Genomic DNA, 23,106 nt, shown 5'->3' with positions numbered 1-23,106 from the left:
CACTGCCATCCATGCCTCCCTCTTTGCCTTGTTCCATGTTGCTGGCTCCTTCCTGCTTCTCTAATGCTCATTTTGATATATCAATGTATCAATATAATAGAGTTGGCTTTTGCAAGGAACAGCACAAGCAAGATTTATTTCTTGCTCCAGTCCACCCCTCTCACTCTGCTTCTGCCCTACCCGACATTTTGGAAGGTTTTTTAAAAAAACTTTTTTTCAGAGACGCCTCTTTTAAAAAACTAGCCTCTCTCCTGAGGCCACAGTGAGACAAAGGCTGGGAGAGGGAGAGTAAGTGTGGAGGGGAAGGAGGGGAGAATGTCAGCTCTATAGTATTGGGAGTACTGAGTATTATGAGATCTGTGCCTTTAAGAGGGGCAGAGTTAAGAGACAGAGAAGCCGGTTGAGACTAGCTGCAGTGGAGGACTGGACTGCCTTCTCACAAGAAATGAAGAGAAATGGGAGGAGACCTTACTTCAGCCCCACCACACAGCTAAAAGGCTCATGGTAAGTGGTCTATGAGTAATGGGCCAGTCACACTAAAAATGCACACAGGTTCTAGTTTGTATTCTCTGAAGGGAATCCATACTCAGATACTAAGCAGGAAAGCTTATGAGAGTTGTCAGATTTTTAAAAGAAACGAGAGGAAATTTACTTTCTGAGCTATAGAAGAAAATCCTTCTCTGGAAAACAACATGTGGGCGAACCATATCTAAATAAGGGGATCTCTAACAGTTTGTGTGAGGAGAAACTGTTTTGGGATATTTTGGCCACCGTGATCCACGCAACGGTCACCTCCAGACTGGATTATTGCAACTCGCTCTACGCAGGCCTTCCCTTGCGTCTGATTCGGAAATTAAAATTGGTCCAGAATGCGGCGGCACGCTTGCTCACAGGAGGTGCCGCCAGAGACCATATCTCACCTGTGCTGTGCCGCCTGCACTGGTTATCGATTGAATTCCGAATCATTTTCAAGGTGTTGGTTTTGACCTTTAAGGCCTTGCGCGGCCTGGGACCCTCGTACCTATGGGACCGTCTTGCCCCATATGTCCCACATCAGCTCTGCCCCCTGCCTGGTGGAACGCCCTGCGGGATCTTAATGAATTTCGCAGGGCCTGCAAGACGGAGCTGTTCCACCGGGCCTTTGGGGAGCCCGGCCACTGATGCCCCCCCTCTTTCTAAAATCTGTGGACCCTGCCGTTCCCCCTCCCTCTTCTTTCCTCCCCCCCTCTTTTCTTAGGGGACTACGAGTAGGACGCCATCGGTAATTTTGATAGATGCTGCATTTTAATGGGGGTCGATTGTAACATATAGAGCCATATTCAATAACTATTTAAAATTTGATTTTATTCGTGCTCTATCTATTTGTTTGTTCACCGCCCTGAGCCCTTCGGGGGAGGGCGGTTTATAAATAATAATAATAATAATAATAATAATAATAATAATAATAATAATAATAATAATAATAATATTTATCTGAGAGTAAACTGAAGGTCCTTCTACCAAAGGAGGAGAAAAGCACAGTGTTTCTCAGCTACCGGTACTTAAATATATATACAGATACCTATATATGCAGATATATACACATCTGTATTTAACAGTCTGATTGTAATAACTGCAGGAACTAAGCAAGAGAGATGAACCAAATTATAACCAAATAAGAAGTGAGACCCAGCAACAGGTATTATTGTTAACATCAATATTTACCTGCTTTATGTTTCATATTTAGTACTTTATCAAAATTAGTTTTGTTCTTGTAAGTAACTTTTAAAAAACTTTTTACAGTTATAAAGTCTCTGGTGCCTAAGTTTTGTTTCTGAAAGAAGGGAAAAGGTTTATGTTGTGTTTCCTAAGTATAGACCTCTGCCTGGCAGAGAGGTGCCCACACTGAGCAGGCAAAGAATATTTTTATTTCATTATAAAGGTGGAAAAACACAAAGTGACAATCTAAAGAAAAATCACCACATTCATGCTACCTCTTTATTAACACAAGAAAATTGCACTTGGAATTTTGGAGGGAAAAACTCCTGAGGGGAGAACAGGGGCAGAGGGTATGCCTGATGGAGCCACAGCAAGCAAAGGAAAAGGTAAGTTCCCCAACTGGGCTGCAAGGCCCTTATGCAGCCCAATGGGTTGTGCCTGCCTTTTTATTGGCATAGGTCTATGCTTGCAAAAGTGGGTGTTCTTGGATTGAGGAAGCTGACAGAGCTCCCTCCTCAGCACCAGTACAGGCTGCTGGGTCAGAAGAGTGCTGGCACCATGGCTGTTTTGGCACCTGTGCATGGCGTGGCTCCCTAACCAGGCGTAACTGCCCCTGCACTGGCACATATGCCACTTGCTCTGGTATTAGGAGGCACCTTCACCAGCACAAGGGCACACTACATCCAGAACCATTACCTCCTCCTTGCCCCCAGGATTGCACAGTAACCTGAAAACTGTAAATCTATACAGAGATCTCATGCTTTTCTTTTTGTACAGTGTATAGATTTACTTATTTATTTGAAATGCTTTCCCCTTTTCTTTTTCCCACTAGAATCATAGAATCATAGAGCTGGGAGAGACCACAAGGGCAATCAAGTCCAACGCCCTGCCATTCAGGAATACACAATCAAAGCACTCTTGACAAATGGACATCCAATAAAAATCTCCAAAGAAGACTCCACCACACTCCTTATAAGGCATGGAATCCAGACCTTTTATCATTTTGGTCGCCTTCCTCTGGACCTGTTCCAGCTTGTCAATATCCTTCTTGAGTTGTGGTGCCCAGAACTGGACACAGTATTCCAGGTGAGATCTGAGCAATGCAGAATAGAGTAATATTATTATGGCCCTTGATCTAGACACTATATTCCTGTTGACACAGCCCAGTGAACAGGTCCATGATTTAAATTGAGGTTGTATCCCTCAATTATAACATTCTAATCATAAGATTCATCCCAGCCTCTGGATAGATTAGCACTGAACACCTTACACAACATGTTTCAGGTGAAACAGGCCCCTGTCCTTTTTCCCAGATGAAAGTTCTTTCAGTGCCTCAAACACAGAGAAGGATGGGGCTGAACAGCTGGTTTTCCTCAGCCATTGCTGGTTCCCTCTGAAAGAGAACGGTCCATTCTCTAGTTCAGTGGCCCCAGCTATATTCTGATCTGGAGTCAATGTGTGAATGGAAGATTGCCCAGGAAAAAGTCTAGATTACTGCTGGCTCAATAGAGAAGCCATTGCCTTGCACAGGCCTGTAAAAATAACAGATCCTCCATCCATAGCAATAGGAATATCCCTAAGCTGACTCCTTGGGCACACTGCTGAGCAGGCTAGTGGAATCTGACACATTGTGCTGGTACTAGATTGATGATCTTTTTGTTCATGATAGGATCTGAAGTCTCCTTTGGGTTTCACTAGTAATTCTTTTATCCTTTCTGATTGTGTCTTCCACATGGTGGAGAGTCCCCAGAGACACATCAATCGTGGAACTGCAAGCACTCTTCCTGCTATTGGCAGAGATGATGGAAGAGTTTACAGGAGCAACTGTCATTTCTTCTTGTTTGCATTTTGTTCTCAGGCTATCAACAGAATGTTTTCCGCCAGGCACCTATCAGTCTTATGCTGAGTTCAGTCTGCCTTTCTGCCTCCCCAGGAACAGGCAGAATTTGCTGCAATTGCTTTTCATCAGAAAATTAGAGCCTAGGGCCAAGAATTCCTGATTTTGGGTCCAAACTATGTATATCCTCTGGGGTTTGAAGTGGAGACCGAGTGTGAAATGGGCCTTGCTTATATGGACCCTAAAAAAGAAGCCCTTGTCTTGCATATTGAATTCTCATTGGTGTTCCCATGATGTGACTCCCATCTCATTTATATCCCAAAGTGCCTTCAGAATTCTCTTGTCCTCTATTTTATCCTTATAACAACCCTGCAGGGTAGGTTAGGTGATGTGATTGCTCCAAGGTTCCTTAGCAAGCTTCTTCGGCAGTGTGGGGATTTGAACCTGAGCCCCCCCTCTCCCTCCTTTTCATCTTATAGGTAGGGTCCATTCCATCTGCAGGACCCACTCTTTTTCTTTCCCCCTCGGGAGGGTCTAAGAGGGACTTTGCGGGCATTGCTGTATCTTGTATTAATTTGCTGCATTTTAAATATGTTATTTAGTGATTAACTTATATATTGATTTTATGCTTATTGTATTTGAATTTTATGTTGTCCACAGCGCAGAACCCTTCGGGGGTTGGGCGGGATATAAGTTTGAAAAATAAATAAAAATAAATAAATAATGTGTTTGGTCTCAAGAGTCAGCATGATGTAGTGGTTAGAAGCAGCCGACTCTAATCTGGAGAAGTGGGTTTGATTCCCACTCTTCCACATGAAGCCTGTTGGGTGAATTTCTCAAACTTTCGTACCACCTTCTTTACAAAGTGTCTGTTGTGAGAGGGGAAGGGAAACCATTGAAAGCTGTTTCAAGACTCCTGAAATATAGAGAATATATAGAGAAAAAGCAAGGTATAGTAGGTGGGCCTGCTTTTCTTTCCACAGTTGCTTGATGGCTAGCAGTGGCACCTCTTGAGAACATGCAGAATATCATTCCCTACCGCTCCAGTGCCTACTCAATGTCGCCAAGTCTAAGCTTCTTCCATTAGTATAAGGCATTCCCAGAAGAATAAAAAGCTCCTAGTTTCTATCCTGTTCTTATCTTGTTGCTTTACATTGGTGAGCTGTGATGCTTTCTTGTTCAGCTGAGTGTCTTGACATTCTTTTGCGTGGCTTTTCCAGAAATGACTCAGCTCCAGAGTGACAGTAGCTGATATACCACGTAGCATGTGATTTTCACTGCAACTGTTATTCTTTTGGATTATTTTTTATTTATATTTATACCCTGCACTTCTCAACAGGGCTAAGAGTGGCGAACAGCAATAAAATATTACAAAATTAAAACAATGATAAAACGTCAATCAAGCACATAGGGGCAAAAAAACCAAACTTCACATACACACTTCATGGGTCAGTGCTATCAGTCACAGACCAGGAAAGGGATTTGGGCGTCTTAGTTGATAGTTCCATGGGAATGTCAACTCAATGCATGGCAGCTGTGAAAAAGGCAAACTCTATGCTGGGGATCATTAGGAAAGGAATTGATAATAACACTGCAAAGACTGTCATGCCCTTATATAAAGCAGTGGTGCAACCGCACTTGGAGTACTGTGTTCAGTTCTGGTCGCCACATCTCAAAAAGGATATCGAAGAGTTAGAAGAAGTGCAGAGAAGGGCAACGAGGATGATTGAGGGACTGGAGCACCTTCCCTATGAGGAGAGGCTGCAGCGTTTGGGACTCTTTAGTTTGGAGAGGAGACGTCTGAGGGGGGATATGATTGAAGTCTATAAAATTATGCAGGGGATAGAAAATGCTTGACAGAGAGAAATTTCTCTCTCTTTCTCACAATACTAGAACCAGGGGGCATCCATTGAAAATGCTGTGGAGAAGAATTAGGACTAATAAAAGGAAACACTTCTTCCCACAACGTGTGATTGGTGTTTGGAATATGCTGCCACAGGAGGTGGTGATGGCCACTAACCTGGATAGCTTTAAAAGGGGCTTGGACAGATTTATGGAGGAGAAGTCGATTTATGGCTACCAATCTTGATCCTCTTTGATCTGAGGTTGCAAATGCCTTAACAGTCCAGGTGCTCGGGAGCAACAGCTACAGAAGGCCATTGCTTTCACATCCTGCATGTGAGCTCCCCAAGGCAACTGGTGGACCACTGCGAGTAGCAGAGAGCTGGACTAGATGGACTCTGGTCTGATCCAGCTGGCTTGTTCTCATGTTCTTATGTTCATTAAAAGATGCCAGCTTTAAAATATGCATTAAAATATGCCTGCTGAATTAGTCCTATTAAAACTGTCTTGAAATTTTGCATAGTAGTGATCTTTAAGTGGACTGGCACAGTTGCTGTGCAACTAGCTGATGTTGTCAGGGGTACCGGAACATTGTGTTTGATTCTTGAATACCACTCTGCTTGCAAGGGGCCCTCGACACATGTTTGCATCTTCCCAGTTGTTTTGTCATTGCTGTTCCCCATCTTAGCCTAATGTTCCTTGGCCATTCATCTGGATAAAGATCTGGCTTGTGTTTTGGAAGAAATGCTTGGCTTCACATAGCACCTGAAGGCAGAAGAGGAACCTAGTGTTATGGGGGAGGGGGAGTTTCAAGGCAGAAAACATGCCCTTTTGTGTGCAAATGGAGTTAAATGCAAAGTGATACACTAGCTCTTAGGCATGTGAGCTGTATTATAATGCAGGTTGTGTCTGTGAGGCTCCCTTTTGGATTTCACAGGGATTGTAGGGGACTGGGAACTGTTCTAAATTGATCATATAAGCATAGTTCTCATATTGTTCATAAAAATAATAAGAGCATTTGCATTTGGGGTTGTGGGGGGAACACTATGCACATATACAGTGTGTGTAAGATTCGGGATAACTGAGCACGTTCTCTTATTTATTTTCATAACCCTCGCTACTTGGAAGACATGTAGGGCTGACTGGCTCTAAAAATCCTATTGGCTTTAGGAATCAGCTGTTTTTCATTTCTGTATTTATGATCTGACATTTAAGATGCATTTATTTATTTATTTAACATATTTTTATTTCACTCTTCCACCGAATATGCTCAAGGTAGCTTTCAGTATATGACAATTTAAAATGAGCCCATGTAACACAGCAATATGAAGTAATTAATCAAATGAGAAGAGGACACCAAACTGAATCAGCAGCAGAAGCAGAGATGGCTGTGATGCCAATGATCAGAAGCTCAGCAAAATAAAAATAGTCTTCCCCCAGCACTTAAAAAATGGAATGACCACAAAATGGTGGCCAGGAATCGTTTTGAGCGGGTGAGTGCAAACAAACAGGGGGGGGGGGCGGGGAATTGAAAATGATCTGCAAACATTTTCAATTACTTGTGCAGAATGGGTTATGGATGGTTTAGAGGGGATGAGTGTGAACATACATTCTGTAAATTGTGGGGACTGAAAATGTTTTAGAAGTATTTTAGGTGCATTGTGTGGAAAGGGCCATTGTCTCTTGAATACAAAATACTTAAGAAACCATGTATTAGTTTACACAGAGCTTGAATTCTCAGGCAATAAAACTGAAACTAGGATGAATACAACAAAAGCTAGAGGGATAAACTATAATTTAGTTTCTGGAAAGACTGTCTCTCCAGTACACATGGTGGCTCACATAAATTCCATGATTTTGAGCACTCAGAGGGTTGACTTACAGAACTCCTTACTAGAATCATAGAATCGTGGAATTGGAAGAGACCACAAGTGCCACCAGGCTCAACCTCTTGAAATGCAGGAATACAAAATCAAAGCACTCCTGACAGATGGCCATTCAGCTTCAATTTAAAACCCCCAAAGAAGGAAACTCCGAGGTAATGCATTCCACTTGTGAACAGCCCTTACTGTTGGGAAGCTCTTCCTAATGTTTAGGGGGGAATCTCTTTTCTTGTAATTTGAATCCATTACTCCTCCTCCTGGTGCAGCAGAAAACAAGCTTGCTCCCTGTTCAACATGAGATCTCTAAAAATATTTAAACATGGTTATTGTTCTGCCCCCCAAGTGAATCTGTTTGACGTGCCCTGTACTTGGCTAGGACAAAATGGGGAAGACACAAGCAAGGTACAACAGTTCTTACAATGGGTTTATTACTTGAGAGAAACAAGAACCTAACTCCTCCCTTGGGTCTATCTAAGTCAGAGTACTTGCTTGTCTTGACCAGGTTTGAAGCTGTAGACTGTGTCTTATCTTGGTTGCTTTCAAGAAAGTCCACTGTGTCTTGCTTCCTTTCAGCTCTTTCAGTCTGTTTCTAGTTCTAATTACTGCCAAACTTGACTTGTACGCTATGGACCACTATATAATCATATGGTCATCATGAATATTCCGGTTTCCAACTGCCCTTAACACCTCTCTCAAACTGACTGGCTAGAACTAAAACAGGGGATTGCTGGGTAAAGAAAGGAAACTGCCTATTGGGAAATGTCTTAAAGGGACAGGGGCTAACTGAAATACTCTTCCATAGAATACTTAACAAAGAACTAAAACCATGCTAACTATGGGGAAACTAAAGCTTAATGGGGAAATAACAAAAGCCTCTGTGGGGGCATAACAGTTATCATGTTGCTTCTCTTCTCCACACTAAACATACCCAGTTCCCTAAGCTGCTCCTCATAGAGCGTGGAATCCAGACCTTTTATCATGTCGGTTTTATCATTTCGGTTGCCCTCCTCTAAACCTGTTCCAGCTTGTGGTGCCCAGAGCTGGATACGGTATTCCCGGTGAGGTTTGACCAAAGCAGAATAGAGGGGTACTATTACATCCCTCGATCTAGATGTTATACTCCTATTGATGCAGCCAGAATTGCATTGGCTTTCTTGGCAGATGCATCACACAGCTGACTCATGTTCTGTTTGTGGTCTACTAAGACTCCCAGATCCCTTTCACATACAGTGTTGTCAAGCCAGGTGTCACCCATCCTATATCTATGCATTTCATTTTTTATGCCTAAGTATAGTATCTTACATTTATCTCTGTTGAAATTCATTTTGTTAGTTTTGGCCCAGCTCTCTAATCTGTCCAGGTCATTTTAAATGCTGACTCTGTCCTCTGGGGTATTAGCTGCCTATCCTAATTTGGTGTCATCTGCAAATTTGATTAGCATGCCCTCTATTCTATCATCCAAGTCATTGATAAAAAATATTGAATAGTACTGAGTTGCGGAGAGAATCCTATGGCATCCCACTAGTCACTTCTCTCCAGGATGAAGATGAGCTAATGGTGAATACCCTTTGAGTTTGGTCAGTCGACCAATTACAAATCCATCTAACAGTAGCATTGTCTAGCCTACATTTTATCAATTTGCTTGCAAGGATGTCATGGGGAACTTTGTCGAAGACCTTACTGAAGTCAAGGGATGCTACAGCCACAGCATTCCCTTTATCTACCAAACTTGTCACTCTATCAGAGAGAGAGAGAGAGAGAGAGAGAGAGAGAGAGAGAGAGAGAGAGAGAGAGAGAGAGAGAGAGAGAGAGAGAGAGAGAAAAGATTAGTCTGGCATGACTTGTTTTTGAGAAACCCATGTTGACTTTTAGTGATCATGGCTTTTTCCCTCTAAGTGCTTACAGATTGTCAGGCTGACTGGGAGGTAATTGTTTGGGTACCTGTTCCTTATCCTAAATGACAAGAGAGAAAACTTTAAATCGATTCTGTAGCTTCAAACTTACAGAATGCTCCATGGTCCATCAACTTCTGTGTTTCACATTCCTCCAAATGCCCACCTCCTGAGAGTTGCCCTACTCCTCAAAGAACTCCCCAGTGTGTTCTCCACCCAATACTGTCTGCTCCACTCTGTCCATTCATTCTTCTTAATGTGCTGAAGAGTCACTTGTTGCAGGTATAGCTACCCACATCCTCTGGCAAAACAACCCAAACAACCCACAGCTGCTGCAGGTGACTGCAGCAACTCCCTGACCACCCATATTTAGTAGTCTTAAATAGTAGTCTGAAATAGGCCTCCTTTTCAAAAAGTCTTCCTCTAAAGACCTCCACAAAACAAATGTTAGCCTTGTCTGTTAGCCAAGCTCCAGCTCACTGAGCTCCAGGAACTGAGACCTAATGACTGAAGCTGTTGCTCCCAATCAAGTCACCAATTCACCTTCTACTCTGGTTATGAATGATTTAAGGACAACACCCCCCAAACCCCATCCCCCAGAACTCACCTTTTACTCTCAGCTATGCCCCCTTCTGCTGCCTCTCAGAGATTATAGCATATGCTGCTACCTGTCAGAGACTGCTCAAAAGAACTGGATGGCAGTTCATTAGCGCTTGTGACTCACCAGAATCTCTGTCTCCCAGTAACCTCAGACAAGCATACATCAAAAACAGACCTCCCACAAACAAAAGCCCTCCCCAGCCCTCAAGAATCAAGCCCATAGGCCCTCAAAACACACACACACAGTTAAAGATTTGGTTTTAAAGTTACTATCCCCCACCAAAAAAACAGAGCTCACCTTCGGCTCTCTGTTCAGCTGCCTTCTACCCCTTTTGCTGCCTCTCAGAGACTGCTCAAAAGAGCTGGTGACTCACCAGAAGCCCAATTTTTCAGAAGCCTGATGCAAGCACATGACCAAAAACAAAGAACCCCCCCATACAAACAAAAGCCCTCCCAAGCCCTCAAAAATCAAATGCACAGGCCTTCAAAACATACACACAGTTAAAGATTTGGTTTCCTAAAATCAGAGGACACCTTCTGCTCTCTTTTCAGCTCCCTTCTGCACCCTTCTGCTGCCTTTCAGAAGGTGCCTGCAAGTTACTGATCCTTTGATAGTTGCTTACATGGATAAATGTAATGAATGAGTAGGTGACATGTGGCTCATTGACAGACCTATAAAGATCTACAGCTCATTTTGAAATTCTAGATTTCATATCAAACCAGCCTGTTCTGAATTAGCATTATTTTCTTTTGCATGTGTGGAGAGTTTGCAAAGGATGGTATGCAAACAGGCCCCAAGACATTGATTCTGCCTTGGGCAGCTCTCTCTGTGGCGAAGAGCCTGTACAAGGAATCATTAAAGAAGGCAGCAGCATCCCAGGGAGCCTGGGGCATGCCTGTCAATAATTTGACTGAAACACAGAACGCTAAAGTGAACATTCCCAAAGAAGGACTCCTAAACATCTGCATTTTACACTCCCTCCTCTCCTTCCTCTAACCCTACACTATCAGAACCCCCACCCCGGCAAAATGTCTATGGGTGACTTCAGGGGGTGGAGATGGCAGGTTAGGGTTAGGTACAATGGCAGGTACAATGGAAAAGTGTGGAGTAAATCTGCATGCAGAGGTTCTATTGCAGCTGTGAATGCCTTTGCATTAGCAGTGGCAATGAGAACAAAATGGGGGAATCATTGCTGGGTGGAAGCAAACAAGACTGGCCTTTTCTTGAATGCTCAGGATTCATTCCATTGGGGAAGCTCAGTCTCTCAGTCTACTTGTCCATGTCTTGTTTTGCTAGCTGACAAATAGTAGAGGACAGATGTTCCTGCAGTGAAAACAAAGAAGAGACTATTGACCTTGCCTGTGCAGATATAAAGAGGGCAGAAGGCATCCAATGTCTTCCCCCACCATCCAGCTTGAGTGCTGCTTTGTTGTAGAGTGGAGTCAGGTGGCTGCACCCTGCCCAGCCAGATGCTGCCTCTTCCATGAGCCCCAAACTCCCCAATGCAATTTTATCCCAATCTATCCCACAATTACCGGTAATTAAACAAATAAATCCCAATTCTAATTAATATCTGCAGTGGGATTTATGTGATGAGTCACAGCAGGATGCATGTTTCCAGTCAGTTGCACAATTTATTGTGCCTTGTGGGTAAGTATCGGCAACCAGAGTCAATAAACTTAATGGTGACTGAAATATCTTGCCTTTCTCTTCTACAGTTTAACTCTCTCCTGTTGTTTTGGGCCCCATTATTCTATTACAAACCCACTTTTCCTCCCTTGTATAATGCTGGTTCATATGAGGTCCATATGACAATGTCCTGGACTGGCTGTTATGGAAACCTGCTTTCTATGACATATGGTTAGCCAAGTTATTTGCTTGTTCTAGTGGTGGCCAACATTTTTGTCAAATGCGTTATGTGTCAAGACCTTAGTACGTATGGTACTCTAGTACATGCAGCTCCCTGTTGTCTTAGCATCTCCAAATCAATTGAGCAATCAATCAGGAAGCAGGGCACTGCTGGAAGAGCAGACAGGAGTTGACAATTGGTCATTTTTCCATGACAGGGCTGGATTGTCCCTCTTCTGGCTGGATGCCAGATTAAAGGGTTTGGGGGATTTTTTTTTGCACGATGAAGGGTCATGAAGGGAAAAACTCTCCTACCTCCCAATACCCAAAGGCAATGAATGTTTCTAAATTCTAAGATAATATTTTCTTCTTTTCTTTGCTGTTGATCAACTTTTAAATCCCCCTTGTTCCACTTTAAAATAAACATTGGGCAGCCCCATCCAAATGTGGGGATTGAAAGGGCCTGTGGAAATGGTGTGTGACCACACACCCTCCCTCAGGCATTTGCCCCAGTGTAGGCTCTAGGGGCCATGCATTCCTCAGCCCTGTTGCTAAATCCGGATGTCTGGATGGTGGTAGGGCTGTGCTGGAATGCTGCTCAGATGCCAGCATGAGAGGATGAGCCAGGGTGTTCTGGGAGTGGAACTAACATGGTCCTCAACCAGTCCAGGGTTGAGGACTGATTGCATGGTACACTGCCAAAAGCGCATGTCCTATCAACCCAATGGGGCTTTTTGGTGGTGGCAGGTTTCAGGGCTTTTCCCTGCTCCCCGCGCTACTGGAAAGCCCTTTTGGAGGCAGCGGGGTTGCACTGAATCGTTTCCGCAACCCACTGCTGGGGAATTTGGATGGGTCTGTGACTGAATCAGCGCAGGGAACTGAGGTGATTCTTCATTCTCTCAGTTTTATCTCAGATAACCACACGAGGCTTTTTCAAGTTTAACAAATAAATAGTAGAGTTTTAATAAAAACTTCAGGGATTAGGTTAGGAGGGAATATTGTAAACGAGGAATGAAGCAGCTTTATTTACAGATATTAAGATGTTTTCAAAGTTCAGCAAGAGGACTGCCATTGAATGCCGCACCAAGACCAACAGTATGAAGCGAGAATTCAAGCGTTCTGTGCAATACAACAGGGTGTCTGGGAACAACAGAACAACCTGCCCCTTCTATGAGGAGTTTGCAAAGATTATCGGGGAGGACAGGAACATCTGGGCCTCCCCTATCCTGAGAGCCACATGGTGTGGAGTGAATGGGCAGCAATTGCCCCCAACCCTCTGGAATCGCAGGAGCTCTTTACAACCATTGACAAGGAGGACTTTCACCCCCCCTCCATAAGTCCTGTATACTCAGGTAATCGCGATTTGTGAGGGAGGCTCCCCAAGATGTCTCGCCATAGTAGCCCTCGTGTGAGGCTGGTCCCAGAAGAGCATGGGGCTCAAAAATGGGAACCTTCTGGCCACATTCACTGGTCTCAACATGAGGCACCTGAGGAGCATGGCAGAGGGGCTGGTTCTCCCTGCTGTTGTCTTGGGTGCATGGGGGGCATTGGAGGAGCGCAGCCTATTCCTACCGTGGTTGGTACCTCGGAGGGTGGGGGGACTTTGGTCAGAACATGTGGGGAGGGGCAAATTTACAACACATTGCACACCTCTTAGTGTTGATATTCAAGATGCCAAAGGATGCAACGCTGTGCACAATTGTTTGAATGTCAGTCCTGTTTAAAAGGACAGGAAGTACTTCAGATTAAGTTGGAAAAAAACTTTAAGAATAGAGTTCAGTTTAGGCTCTGTTGACGGGTGGCTTGGCTTGTGATTTCACAAAATTGATAATTAGGTAGCATTTTAGAGATATAGCAATATGTGCATCAGGTTCTGTGAATTTCCAGCTTTCTTTTACAAAAGTAACTTTCTGCCTTTTTCCATTGTGGAGCTACACCATTTCCTTCATGTCTCCACAATGAAGGGGGTTAGAGATTTACCTTTTTAAAAAAAAGGGAAGGTAGAAATTCAGAGAACTTGGTACAGATATTGAGATATTGTTATATCGATATAAAACAATATAAAACAATTCAATTGGCAGTCAGGAATGGTTTCAAGGTGGATGAGTGCAGACCAATGGGAGTAGGGTAATTGAAAACATTTTTCAGGGACTTGTTTAGAAAAAGCCATAGTCTAGCCAGAGTTGGCATGCTCTGGAAGCTCCTAGAACCTCTGGTCTGATAGAAGGCCTTCTGACTGAACCATCTGCTCCCATAAAGAAATGGGGCAGCATTCCATTTCCTGTAGAGCATTTTAATGTTTAGTGCAATTGGTTTAAACTCCTCTAGCTCTGCCAGTACAAACAGTACAAATAGAGCTAGAAAAAGACCCGTTGAAGGAAACACGAATAAGCATGTGCATATGTAATGGTGGCACCCAGTGGGGACTTCCCAAGCTTTTCCACTGAGGTAAAAAACACTGAGTCTAGCTCTGGTGGAAATGGTTACCCTTCATAAGCAAACAGTTGCATAACCCTTTCCTGAACCTACCCTTTCCTGTACCTACCACAAAGGCCTTCTACCACATGTACCTAATCTTGTTATCTTGTAAGCATCTATCAATGAAAAACCATGTAATGGTCACTTGTAGACAGTGGTGTACCTAGGCAAACTTGAGCCCTGGGCAAAACCTGAGTTTGATGCCCCCCCATGGGCGGCCACCCTCCCCCACCGTGATCAAGCAATGATTTTCTCCACCAGGTTGTTTCAAAGTCACCATCACATTATAGAACATCCCCCAACTCACAAATCTGAACACAACAATGGGCCATGCCCACAGCAGAAATATTTTTTTGAAAACATTTTCAAAATGCTTTCAAAATGCTTTATTACTGCTATGAAAACATTTTATGGTGTTATATCCAGTCCCCCCAGTTGGGGGAAACAGCATCACTTTCAATGTTATTTAAACTGGGAACCCCAGATTCTCCCTTTAAGGTGGATTTAAAGAGAATCTGGGCTCCCTAGTTTAAACAAGTGATGCTGGAATCCACCCCCAAACAGCATTATTTTTTCTCAATAGTGTTTAACTAGTGAGAGCTCAGATTCTCCTTTTTAAATTCACGCCTTTAAGGGAGAATGCCTGGGTTCAGTTAAAACAACATTGAAAGTGATGCTATTTGGGGGTAGATTATCCCCCACCCTGAAACAGCATCACTTTCAATGTCTAAACTGGGGACCTCAGATTCTCCCTTTAAATCCATGCCAAAAGGAGGGGGGATTTAAAAGGAAAGTCTGGGGAAATTTGGGGGGTGCCTGCTGTCAGGGGTACAATTGTTAAGCTAGCAGCACCAAACTTTCAGGGTATCTTTAGGAGATTCTCCTAATGATACTACCCAGGTTTGGTGAAGTTTGGTTCAGGGGGTCCAAAGTTATGAACCCTCAAAGTTGTAGCCCCCATCTTCTATTAGCTCCCATTGGAAACAATGGGGGATGGGGCACCCCCTTTGGGAGTCCATAGCTTTGAACCCCCTGGACCAAACTTCACAAAGCCTTGGTGGTATCAGTAAGATACTTGCCTGATGATACCTTCCAGGTTTGGTGAAGTTCTGTGCAGGGGGTCCAAAGTTATGGACCCTCAAAGATGTAGTCCCCATCTACTATTAGCTCCCATTGGAAACAATGGGGACGGGCACCCCCTTTGGGAGTCCATAACTTTGGACTCCCTGAACCAAACCTCCCCAAACCTGGGTGATAGCATCAGGAGAATCTCCAGAAACACCCCTGAAGTTTTGGTGCTGCTAGCCTAAAAACTGCACCCCCTGCATTCCAAAAACAGAAAAAAACACTGAAAATACAAAAAATCCCACAAACGAACCTGCATTTTTGGCGTCCACCACAAGGTGGCACCCTGGGCTACTGCCCACTTTGCCCAATGGGAGGAACACCTCTGCTTGTAGAAGCACTCTGGAGGCAGAAATGGAAATTTTACAGTATAGTGTCCAGTGCCCCATGAATCTTTTCTGCTTTGTAAGAAAAAGTAGCCTTCATTTTAGAAGCATCAGCAAAATTAGGCTGCACTTCTTAATAGAAGCACTGGAAAATCCTTTGCTTTAATGATAATTTAAGGACTCTGTTCAAAATAAACACAAAGAAACACTAGCAATTCTTTTTAAACTACAAGCCATTAGGGACACTCATGTTCTATATCCATTAATGAATACTATAATAAACTCTGGAAAAACACAATTATGAAACTTACAAGTTACAACTACACAAGGCAGGAAAAGGGTACTTTTAAAGCTCAACTGGACCCCTCCCAAATCTATTGGAATTTCTAAAATAATCATAATATTTCTAGATTCAATAATATACTGTTGTGCTGTTGGATAATTCCCAGAAGTAACTGCTGATAATATGGAACTTAGTTCTAAGTAGACTCTCCTAGGCTTCCTCCCTATGAGTCTTGGAAAGCAAAATGTAGATTTAACATGTACCTCTAGAACAAGAATGTCTAACAATCTAGGAAGCCTGGTCATAAGTGCATCCTATTCAAATCTGTTGAATTTACTTCTATGTGATTGTGCAGCCTTAGAAAATTAATCAGGCATTTCACAGGGAAGTGATCAAGCTTCACCTAGCAGAGGCTTATTACGCATGGAAAACTTACTTCAGGGCTTTTCTCTGCACAGTGGGCTGGTAGTGGGCTCTCCTCCCATGTCTCTGTTTACTCGTAAGAAGAAACTCATTCCTGCCACAGAGCTTTTCTGCAGTGAAATCTTCTGGCCTCAGTGAAATCTTCCTTTACCTCTGACCATCAAGTAATCCTTAAAGGTACAGCTATCATTACACACAATAGTCAAGATTGCTGGCTTAGCCATTTAAACTGCACTTATATCAATATTACTGTTCCAAAAATAATTCCCTTCCAATGAAAAAGGCAAAGTAATTCCCTGGACCACAGGCTGTTAAAGAAGGGGACCATCCTACTTTTCTCCCCCTCCAATCCAATCCAATCCAATCCAATCCAATCCAATCCAATCCAATCCAATCCAATCCAATCCAATCCAGTCCCGTCCCGTCCCGTCCCGTCCCCCCTCTCTCTCCCCCCTGCTCCTGCTACCACTGGAGGACAGAGAGGCTTGTTATTTCCAAGCACTGTCTGTTATTATTATATTTATATCTGAATATATCAATATGAGAATTAGAGGTTGGTGTGTTTTGGCTAAGCCAGTATGAGTGAGCTTCTTTTCTGTGACTTGAAGCGCTGGCAACATGGAAGGGGGGCACGAGGGAAGTGTGAGGGAGAAGGAAAGTTGGGTGTGGGCAGAGGGAAGATGTCTGGGGCAAAGCTGTGTTTACTGGCAAATCTGTCCTGCTCTTGCAACAAAGCAAATTAAAATCATGCTAGAAGTGGTCTCACTTGCCACTGAGATAAAGGAAAGTAAAAGTGGGACTTGAGGAAATACATCTGTACAGGAAATCTTGGTGCAAAAGACATTCACTCCCATCACATAGTAGACACCTTAGAGACAACAGGTTAGAAAGAGCACTACTTCAGAATTACCAATTGGTATGGAGAAAGCTGACTCATTAGACTGGGGTTCATGTCAAGAGAAAGTTTATTATTTTTTCTTATTTGTACATTGTACAGCAGTCCCATAGCTCCAGGTGGCTGGGAATGAACCACTGCTGTGCCATCCTGCGACCTCCAGAGGGCTTTCAAGTGGCACAGAGGCTACCTGAAAGCTCTCCATGGGGATACTAAGGCCACCCTTTTGGGTAGCGTAAGTCTGGGGCATCAGTTGTGGCACCCATTGCATGAAAGTCTGGGTGGGTTGGCATCTGAGTGGACACCAATGCAGTTTGGAGCAACATCCTCCCTTCTGGGTTGGATGCAGCTGAAGTCCACCCTCCTCATTCTTTGCTCACTAGCTGACGCATTTGCTAAATGTGCTGGCAGGGTGGGCAAATGTGCCAGTGTGAGCTCACACTGGTTCTACTGAACCACTTGGCCCCCTTGCGTTTTTTCTGTTTTGTATTTTATTGCTGTAATCTGTTTTGAGCCCTGTTAGGAACAAAAGTGGCAAATAAATATTCAAACTAACTAAATCTAACTGACAGTATACAGGACCAAACATATGTTTGCTACTCAGTCATGTCTTCCTGGAAAGTTACCTGTACCATAAATGAGCAGGAGAGAGGTGGTATAAAAATTAAACAAACAAACAAACAAGTAGTAAATAAATAAATAAATAAATAATTCCCAGGCACTTGTCAAATAGGCTTTTTTCTTATGGGTCCTGTAATAAAAAGGTCCTGTATGGTAAGTAAGACACATCAGAACCTCAAACTTTGCTTCCAGAGAGCCACAGCCTTGCTGATTTAAGCCCATTTTAGTCCCAATTCTGTGCTGCAAGGTGATCCAAGGTGGTAGATAACAAGAAATGGTTGTATTGGTCTAAGTAGTGAATGTGCATCATGACTCCTCTCTGCCCCTTGACTAACCCATGTCTTTCTATACGGCAGAATACAGTATATTAGGGTTGCAGATTTTATGCCACAGTATCCCTGTTAAATAGAAATATTCTGTTATGTTACCAGTCATCATGCAGTGGTAGTAAAAGAACCAATAATGTGCTGTGGTTCTCTTTAAATGTGTGTTTGTCACTTCTGAACCCTATATGTGTTTAGTACTTTGCCACAGGAGAACTAGCATAGATAGATAAAATTATGATGACTTAGCAAGTTAATTTGAGCTTAACCCCAACTCTGGTCCTTTTTCTCATTACCGGGTCAGCTCAAGAACACATGAAACAATGATGAAGACAACTGTGTCTCAGAGCATTTGCAAGTTGAGTCCTCCTTACCACTGCATGCCCATGCCCAGGAAAGGTCTCTGGATATGTTTTCCACCTGACTAGTTTGAGGTTATTAATATAATGGATAACAATTGCTGCTGCTGTCAGCATAGATGCATAGCATAGATTGGTTCACATGTTTACATGATGCTAATGCAATGATAAAGAACTCAAGGGATACATTGGCCCAAATAACAAAATGAACTCTGTACATTGTGAATCCAGGTAGATTGCTTAGGGAAAATTAACAATAAGCAGAGTGCCCAAAGGTCATTTAATTGTGTGAACATCTTTAAGCAATTGTAGAAGGGCATGAGGCATGAGGATGAGCTAACATCTGAATAAACTCAACATGAGACTGAAGAATAAAGACATCTCAAAGAGTGCTAACTGAGAAGAATGAAATAATTTCAATACAAGAATATCTCCTACTGGAAGAAATAGGTGAGATTTTGCAACGGTACTGCAGGGAAAGAGGTATGAGTCCTCTGCCATGCAACATTTATAAAATGCCAGGAAGTAGGTACGTCCCACCTTGACCTCCTCAGGGGATAGGATGACCAATGTGAAATGAATGCATGATCCCTTCCCCCACAGGGATATTTGTTCTTACCTCAGTTTGGTTACCACACTGAGCTGGCTAAAAGCAGTAGTGGTTAGAGAGATTTCCCTTTCATCATGGAATTGGCCTTGATATCTTCTAGAACAGTGGTTCCCAACCTGGGATATGCATGCCCCCAGGGGCTAGCTCCAGGGCATTTGGGGGGATTCTGCAAAAGTTATGTAATGGGTTTGCTAATATGGGGGTACAGTTTTAGGAAAATGGGTTGCTGAGAGGAATGCAAGTGAGAAAGGTTGGGAATCACTGTCCTAGAGCATGGTAGGCTTGCCAACAATCTGGAGAAAAAAACAACTTGTCTTTTCAACAGATGCTTAGTAAGATGTTATTTATCAGGTGAGGCTATTTACTATGATGCCATGAAAAACTTCACCTGCCCATTTATGTGAATTAAGCCTCACATAAAGGTGCAGGACATTTTTTCCCATGTTGTTGGCAGCTCTAGCCTTATGCCTTATTTCAGGTTGTCTGAGTAGGCTAACAGATTTGTTAGTGGCCGTAACAGCATTATGACCACTAGGGCAAAGGAAAATGAGGCTTCTGTGCAGAAAAGGTATCTTCAACAGGTGCAGCTCTTAGATGGGTCTGTTAAAAGTAAAATAGCCCCAGCCTCCTTTGTATCAAGTCTCCTCCCTGGCAACAAGGAACACCCAAGAGACCCCAGCACAGGTTGGTTTGCAGCCATATAGGATAAAATATTTGGCCCTCTTTGCTATCTACAAAGCTTATGTTGTTTTCTTTTTCTGAGGTTTCCATGGTATTTAGCGGGAAGTGAAAGAACGACTTTTCAGCTCCTGTACTAGCTAGGGGCTCATTAGTATTTAAATCAGCTCATAAATATTCCACTTGGATTTCATGCTTAAGCAAGCCTGCAGTAGAGTTGACATCATGCTATCATTTGCTACAATCCTTTGCCCATAGCACTAGTTTTTTTTCTTTCTCTTGGGTGAGGGAGACTCCAGAGAAGGGTTGAGGTGCTGTTGCCCTCCTGCTTATGTTAGCTTCTGCATCAGGTAATGTAGTTTATATCTCCATGAATCAGCACCTTTTTCTGACAGAAAGAAAATTGAACAGGCACATTTTCCCCACCCTACAACACAAAGAGATGAGGAAAACTGCACCTGTTGAATATATAACCCCCCCCCTCGTATTTGTTTATTAGCTTCAGCAAACTTACAACTGATAAGATGAATAAAGATCTCTGAAATGACATGCCACAGAAAGGAAGCAGGAAGTGATGGGGTCTGTTCTGATCAGTCTTACACATTTTAAGGATGAATTCTGTGATCCATTTGTTGCCCTCTGTTTTCTCGCCAGGCAGAATTTGAGAAATTTTTCCACTCTGAGAAATCCTATGGTCCTCCTGGTTGATAGAAAATAGAATTCTGTATCTGTGAACATTTTAATGAGTGGTCATAGCTCAAAGGTAAACAATGTTCTGAGGTAATGGTAAACAAATGTCTAAAGTCTCTGAATATTAGTTGCTGAGAGGTAAAAACAGGGAAGGCTTCAGCCTCTAGTCTATACTCGGCTTGTAGAGTTTCTGCGGTGTCTGGCTGTTGAGAATAGGATGCTGGCCTTGATTTGTCTGCTTCAGTAGGGCTTTGTTTAGGTTCATCTGCTTTCTGTACATAAGATTTCCAGGTTCATTCTGTTATCTCACTGAAGGATTTTGAGCAGAGAGGCTGATACGTATACCCACTGAGGCTACCTTGAAGAGCTGCTGCTAGTTATGGCAGATGATACTGGGCTAGATCAGGGGTAGGGAACCTGCGGCTCTCCAGATGTTCAGGAACTACAATTCCCATCAGCCCCTTTCAGCATGGCCAATTGGCCATGCTGAAAGGGGCTGATGGGAATTGTAGTTCCTGAACATCTGGAGAGCCGCAGGTTCCCTACCCCTGGGCTAGATGAATAGAAGAAGTTGCTTAATACTGAACCAGACTATTGATCTATCAAAGTCAGTCTTATCTACTCTCACTGCTAATGGGTCTCCAGGTTTTCAAGCAGAGGTCTTTCATATCACCTTCTAAATAACCCTTTTAAAACTGAAGATTATGGGTACTGAACCTGGGTCTCCTTGCAGACAAAACAATACTCTATGATTGAGCCATGGTTCCTCCCCAGTGAACCAATGTTCTGAAAGCAGGTTGAGTTGAAAGGTCAAGAAAGTTTGAAACATGTAATAGGCTCCATTGGAGTGTTCATACTTGATGGTCAGTGTACTCCAATGCATGTCACCACCCAGTATATTAACCCCATACTAGTATTAAAAGTTGATCAGGCAACAGCTATGTTACTTGGGGGCAGTTCACAGAGCCAAATAGGTACAGCAAGCTGGGCACAATTTGACACATGGCGAAATGGCCTTGTGCTTATTTTGCTTATGTCCAGTGTCCAGCAGAATCCAAGTTTGTAGCATGTCTGCTGAATTCACTTTCAAGTATTACCTTCAGTAATGCTATATGAGCTGCACATTGAGGTAATCAAATAACTACCATATATACTCGTGTATAAGTCGACCCGCATATAAGTTGAGGCACCTAATTTTACCACAAAAAACTGGGAAAACTTATTGACTGGTGTATAAGTCTAGGGTGGGAAATGCAGCAGCTACTGGTAAATTTCAAAAATAAAAATAGATACCAATAAAAATGTTTTAAAATATTTATTTCAAGGAAAAACAGTATGGTATCAACAATAACTTTAAAAGTTCTGAAGTGGAATTTATAACTCTCACAGACAGTATCACTTCAGAGTTTCATAGGGAAGATGTTCAACAAGATCCCCCTTTTAAAAAGTCCCTACAGGTTCTCCTTCAACACGGGTAGCTTATCATTACACAGCGAAGATGCTTGCATGGTGATGGCAGCTGCTGCCCCAAAGCAAGTCTTTTTTGCAGGTCTTCAAGCTCAGCTGGACAGAAGTCCCACTTGCTTTCCAGAAACACTGGGTGGGGGCCGAGAAAGGTGCTGGCAGTGGCTGTACCCTGTGTGTGTGTGGGATTCCTCCCACCATGGGCTCCAATGGTGCAGATTTCCCAATGAGTATGGTTCCCTACCATTCATGGAGCTTCCTGGCCTGAACAAAAATTCTGGAACATATAAATTTAATATTTAATATTCACACCTATTCACTGAATATTCACTGTGAATGAAGCTACTGGCCACCTGTAGTGCAGCGAAGCAACAGCCCAAGGTTTACCTGGGAGCTACATTCTCCCCACTACTGAACCTTGGAACGCAGATAAAACCTGGCTCTGTCGCTCCCCACACTTATCCCATGTCTCTCCTGCACCTGGTTGCTTGTGCAACTTTTTGGCAAAACACGTTACCAATCCGCATTGTTGGGGAGGTTCAGGAGCCTGATGAAATTCAATTTCCCGCCATTCACAGTGATGCAAATGCTGCCAGCCAACCAAAGTGTGGAGGCCCATGCACGATGCGCTCGCAATTATTCCTTTTTGTTTTCGTTGCATTTGGTTTTGTTTTGCTTGGCTTCTCCTGTTTTGGTCTAATGTTTAACCTCTCTAACAAAAGAACAAGAGCAAAGGGACACTTGGTATAATGTTTAAACTCAGAGGGAGTGCCTTTCTCACGGTTTCACGTCTTCACTGGCTGACGTGATGATGTGAAGAAAAGTTCCCGCCCCAACACAGCACGATAGCCAATCAGGAGAGACCTGTCAAGACCTTTCAATCCAATCGCACGGCAGTGGGGATAGTTGCATCTCTGGAATCTGATGCAGGCCTACAGGTCTTCCCTGGAAAAATGGTGCAGTGAGGATTCTGAATCCGCAATGAAAAGTTGCTTAGCAGTCAAACTGGTTCAGACTATTATCAACAGTTCAGACCATTATCAACAGTCAGACCATTATCAACAGTCAGACCATTATCAGACCATTGTCAACAGTCAGTTGGCAAATCTAACCTATGCTTTGGAGAAGAACAATTTCTTTTTCCTGCCCAGCCAGGGTAATCTTTTGTATAAATGTGGGAGGAGCACTCTGTCCAGCACTGGATCTGCATATTCTCCTAAAAGCAGAGGC

This window comes from Sphaerodactylus townsendi, linkage group LG02 (genome assembly GCF_021028975.2).
Source record: "Sphaerodactylus townsendi isolate TG3544 linkage group LG02, MPM_Stown_v2.3, whole genome shotgun sequence".
NCBI lineage: Eukaryota > Metazoa > Chordata > Lepidosauria > Squamata > Sphaerodactylidae > Sphaerodactylus > Sphaerodactylus townsendi.
The sequence above is the reverse complement of the archived record's forward strand: the minus strand, read 5'-3'. Positions refer to the sequence as shown.